We start from the raw sequence: 6,359 nt of genomic DNA on the forward strand, positions 1-6,359 counted from the left end.
GTGAAAATGGCCATACTGCCCAAGGTAATTTATAGATTCAATGCCATCCCCATCAAGCTACCAATGACTTTCTTCACAGAATTGGAAAAAACTACTTTAAAGTTCATATGGAACCAAAAAAGAGCCCACATCACCAAGTCAATCTTAAGCCAAAAGAACAAAGCTGGAGGCATCACGCTACCTGACTTCAAACTATACTACAAGGCTACAGTAACCAAAACTGCATGGTACTGGTACCACAACAGAGACATAGATCAATGGAACAGAACAGAGCCCTCAGAAATAATGCTGCATATCTACAACTATCTGATCTTTGACAAACCTGAAAAAACAAGAAATGGGGAAAGGATTCCCTATTTAATAAATGGTGCTGGGAAAACTGGCTAGCCATATGTAGAAAGCTGAAACTGGATTCCTTCCTTATACCTTATACAAAAATTAATTTAAGATGGATTAAAGATTTACATGTAAGACCTAAAACTATAAAAACCCTAGAAGAAAACCTAGGCAATACCATTCAGGACATAGGCATGGGCAAGGGCTTCATGTCCAAAACACCAAAAGCAATGGCAACAAAAGCCAAAATTGACAAATGGGATCTAATTAAACTAAAGAGCTTCTGGACAGCAAAAGAAACTACCATCAGAGTGAACAGGCAACTACAAAATGGGAGAAAATTTTCACAACCTGCTCATCTGATAAAGGGCTAATATCCAGAATCTACAATGAACTCCAACAAATTTACAAGAAAAAAACAAACAACCCCATCAAAAAGTGGGCAAAGGACATGAACAGACTCTTCTCAAAAGAAGACATGTATGCAGCCAAAAAACACATGAAAAAATTCTCATCATCACTGGCCATCAGAGAAATGCAAATCAAAACCACAATGAGACACCATCTCACACCAGTTAGAATGGCCATCATTAAAAAGTCAGGAAACAACAGGTGCTGGAGAGGATATGGAGAAATAGGAACACTTTTACACTGTTGGTGGGACTGTAAACTAGTTCAACCATTGTGGAAGTCAGTGTGGTGATTCCTCAGGGATCTAGAACTAGAAATACCATTTGACCCAGCCATCCCATTACTGGGTATATACCCAAAGGACTATAAATCATGCGGCTATAAAGACACATGCACATGTATGTTTATTGCAGCACTATTCACAATAGCAAAGACTTGGAACCAACCCAAATGTCCAACAACGATAGACTGGATTAAGAAAATGTGGCACATATACACCATGGAATACTATGCAGCCATAAAAAATGATGAGTTCATGTCCTTTGTAGGGACATGGATGAAACTGGAAACCATCATTCTCAGTAAATTATCGCAAGGACAAAAAACGAAACACTGCATGTTCTCACTCATAGGTGGGAATTGAAAAATGAGAACTCATGGACACAGGAAGGGGAACATCACACTCTGGGGACTGTTGTGGGGTGGGGGAAGGCCGGAGGGACAGCATTAGGAGATATACCTAATGTTAAATGACAAGTTAATGGGTGCAGCACACGAACATGGCACATGGATACATATGTAACAAACCTGCACACTGTGCACATGTACCCTAAAACCTAAAGTATAATATTAAAAATAAAACAAATTTTAAAGTAATTTAGAGAAGGATATAATTGCTTTAACTTATATAACAATGTAATAGTGTCCACAATGTGTAAAAACTCTCTGCAAATAAATAGAGAAAAAAACAAATACTCTAGTATAAACATGGATTAATATGGGCTAAGTTATGAATAGGTGATTTATAGAAGGAACTACAAATAGCTGATAAACCCATGAAAAAGCCCCAAGTTTTGTAGTACCAATTACAATAACAAGATACAGTTTTCATCTAGGAAAATGGCAAAATTAAACTTTTCGCAGTATTAAGTTTTAAAGATGTAAAATAATTGGTATTTCAGTATTCTGCTGATGATAGTGCAACTTTGTATAATTATGTTGTAAATCAAATTTTCAGGATATCTTAAAATTGATATTATACATTTCCAATCACCCAGCAATTCAATTTCTTGGTATCCAACTTTGAAAATTATTGACACAGGTACATAATTATATAGATGTCAGAATTTTCATTGCATCATTATTTATAAAACAACAAATCAAAGCAATCTAAATGTACAACAATAAAGAAATAGATGAATAAAATATTTATATGATAAAAGACTACACAAGAGTGAAAAACAATCAACTAGATCAATATTATATCAGCTTAGATACCAAAAACATGGTGGAGAAGCAAAAGCAAACTAAGAACTATGTATACAGCAGAAAAACATTTATATTTTTAAAATACACATGTGCAAACCAATGCTATATATTTTCAATGATTTCAAATATATGTAAGTAAGAAGTCTAAAAAGAATGAAAAACATCCATCCAACACATCACTGCCTTTAGGAATGGCGATAGAGAACCGTAACATTGTAAAAAGAAGTTCAAGGAAGACTTTAGTTTTATTTTTTATGTCATAATTTCTTGAAAAATAAAATGCTTTCATGTACTGCATGTGTTTTGAAAATATTAGGGATGCTTTTCTCTGGGTATGGAAATGAAGGTGAATATCAGTTTCTCAATAATATATATTAATATCATAATTTTCTTTTCCAAAATATGAAAAAAATAAGAGAAGTGAGAGGAGAGAGGCAAGAAGAAAAGAATGTAGTCTAAGTGCCTATGTCACTAAAAGGACTTGGGAGGAAAACTGTTTTCTAGTTATTCCATATATCATTTTACTGCCAATAGTGTGTCTTTGATTTCCAAAGTCACCTGGATCTGACACTAATGAGCTGAGTGGACAAACATCTTCTTTGGGCCTCAACTTGCTCATCTGTTAAAAGAGGCAGGACTTAGTTTACTTTTTAAGACTCCTTCCAGGTGGGCTATTTTATAGTTCGATAAGTATAAGACTTTTTTACAACTGGGGAAAGACATTGTTTTTTGCTCTTTCAGAGCCCGCATAGCCAAAGCAAGACTAAGCAAAAAGAACAAATCGGGAGGCATTACACTACCTGATTTCAAATTACGCTATAAGGCCATAGTCACCAAAGCAGCATGGTATTGGTATAAAAATAGGTACATAGACCAATGGAACAGAATAGAGAACCCAGAAATAAACCCAAATACTTATAGCCAACTGATCTTTGACAAAGCAAACAAAAACATAAAGTAGGGAAAGGGCATCCTTTTCAATGAATGGTGCTGGGATAATTGGCTAGCCATATGTAGGAGAATGAAACTGGATCCTCTTTCACCTTATACAAAAATCCACTCAAGATGGATTAAGGACTTAAATCTAAGACCTGAAACTATAAAATACCAGGAGATAACATTGGAAAAACCCTTCTAGACATTGGCTTAGGCATGGATTTCATGACTAAGGACCCAAAAGCAAATGCATTAAAAATAAAGGTAAATAGTTGGGACTTAGTTAAACTAAGGACCTTTTGCACCACAAAAGGAACAGTCAGCAGAGTAAACAGACAACCCATACAGTGGGAGAAAATCTTCGCAACCTGTACATCTGACAAAGGATTAACATCCAGAATCCACAATGAACTCAAACAAATCAGTAAGAAAAAAAAAAAACAAATGATCCCATCAAAAAGTGGGCTAAGGACATGAATAGACAATTCTCAAAAGAAGACATACAAATGGCCAACAAATATATGAAAAAATGTTCAACATCACTAATGATCAGGGAAATGCAAATCAAAACCACAAAGCAATATCACCTTACTGCTGAAAGAATGGCCATAATAAAAATAAAAAATAAAAAAAACAGTAGATGTTGGTGTGGGTGCAGTGAACAGGGAACACTTCTATACTGCTAGTGGGAAAGTAAACTAGTACAACCACTATGGAAAACAGTGTGGAGATTCCTTAAAGAACTAAAAGTAGAACTACCATTTGATCCAGCAATCCCACTACTGGTTATCTACCCAGAGGAAAAGATGTCATTATATGCAAAAGATACTTGCACACTCATGTTTATAGCAACACAATTCACAATTGCAAAATGGTGGGCATTTGGGTTGGTTGTGGAACCAACCCAAATGCCCATCAATCAATGAGAGGATAAAGAAATTGTGGTACATTTATACGATGGAATACTACTCAGTCATAAAAAGGAATGGATTAACAGCATTTGCAGTGACCTGGATGAGACTGGAGACTATTATTCTAATGAAGTAACTCAGGAATGGAAAACCAAACATTGTATGTTATCACTGATGTGTGGGAGCTAAGCTGTGAGGACACAAAGGCATTAGAATGATATAATGGACTCTGGGAACCTGGGGGAAGGGTGGGAAGAGGGAGAGAGATGAAAGACTATAAAGAGGGTGTAGTATATATTGCTTGGGTGATGGTGCACCAAAATCTCACCAATCACCAATAAAGAACCTACTCATGTAACCAAATACCACCTGCACCCCAATAACATGTGGAAAAATTAAAAAGTTAAAAAATAAAAAAGCTCTTATTTACTCTTCCAATTATAAACCTGTATTCCCATAGCAAAAGGGAATTTATGACTGATTTGTTCGTTCTCTCTCTCTCTCTCTCTCTCCTACAACCAGTAATTATTGCTCTCAACAATCACTATCTATATGAGGAAAAAATAAGAATAATTATCCCACAGTATATTGTTCTCCTCCTTTTTTTGGTTGAAAAAAATGTCAATATATGATCGGCCATGATATGGTGAAGTTACTCTTTTGTAACTCTTTTGAGATAAGCTTATGAGGTGAATGAAGGCATTATTCCAAGCTTCCCCATCACCCACTTGGGTCCATTTCCCTCATTTCGTTGTTGCCCTTTTTCTTTGAATGGCCAAGGCCCAATTTAAAGCCTATTCTAAGAAAAATACCTGTGTGCCCTTGATAAGTTGTAATGTGTGATCCTTGCTAGGCATAATCTAACTTTACTATTGAATGAAGCCAAAAATTAATGTCTTCAACGACATGTGGGGAAGGCTGAAGCTTTTCAGAGCCCTTTGAAATCTCAACAATAGATATATTTCTACTTAGTCACTTTAAAGCTGGTTCCTCTCATTCTTACTGAAGGGGAAACTTCAGATGCCAATAAGTCAAGCCATTGCCTTCATATCTCACAAAGAACTGGGATTAAAATCTGAATTAATGACTTCTGAACTCTCAGTATTGCTTCAGTAAGATACTCCAGAAAAATTTCTCTCTGATCTTTTCCATTTGCCTAGCATATCTCTATAAAATCCCCTCTACCTTAACCCTCTTGTTATCATTAATTGATTCTAAATGTCTTGCTGTCCTTATCTCCACTGCCCTGACAGCTTTAACTGATGTGGTACTTCCTGGTCAGCTTTGTCATCACCCACGCCAAACTTACACAAAGCCTCAGCGAGGGCTTATTAGTTTTTCTCCACTTTTCTTTCTGAGGAATTGTAATTTAGCAAGTTGCAATTATGATTGTCCCCCAAACTGTTTTGGCCCTCTATCACCCTCTTGAGTTTTAATATTTTCTCTTGTACTAACTTGATTACTTAATACGCTTCCTCAGAGTTTAAATTCTCTGGCACTGTTGCATGCAGTTTTCTCATTTTCACTCTTCTATGTACACATTACCACATGGGCAATAGCATTAAACCTGCCTCTTGTTTTCCTACTTTCAATAAAATCTTACCTGTCCATAAGCAGGAGATCTAACACAATTTCTCCTTCAATTATATTAGCTACGGTTAGTAACTGAAAGTCGCAGTTCTCCAATTCAGTAACTCCTTTGATCCTTCATGGGTCTTTAACCCAGCAGATGTCGGGGGAATCCAAGTCCCCCTGGAGTTCAACATTATGAGAGTTCAACTGACCTCAGCAGCTGGTTTTCTCTCACCTACCGTTCTGATGGCCTACAGCAGATGCCCCATAACACTGTCTTTGTTTTATGTTTTATTCTTTCTCTCAATCTCTTAAACTCAGAGCACTCTATGCCTCTTTCACCTCTATAAGCCTAGGCTACTTTGTAGAGCATGTGAAAATTTAGAAAAAACTTGTCAATCATAAGATGACTAGCATGGAACTTTTTTTTTTTTTTTGGCGGGGGGAGAATGTGAAGATAGTGGAGGTTGGTGATGATGATCAGAGAAAAAAAGACAATTATTATTTTGTTATCATTATTGATATTATGCTCCTTCTATTAGATTACCTGATGTACAGTCAGGGCTGTTGCTCCCTGAGCCCAGGGTTAGCATTTTATCATCCTAAACCCTCCAGGCAGAAGAGAAAAGCTTTACTCTGCAAAGAGTTGCCAAGGTTCCACAATGCTGAATTGTTAGGCGGCATTTGCACACCCTGATTTTTCTC

Source organism: Nomascus leucogenys, chromosome 22a, assembly GCF_006542625.1.
Source record: "Nomascus leucogenys isolate Asia chromosome 22a, Asia_NLE_v1, whole genome shotgun sequence".
In the NCBI taxonomy this organism is placed as follows: domain Eukaryota; kingdom Metazoa; phylum Chordata; class Mammalia; order Primates; family Hylobatidae; genus Nomascus; species Nomascus leucogenys.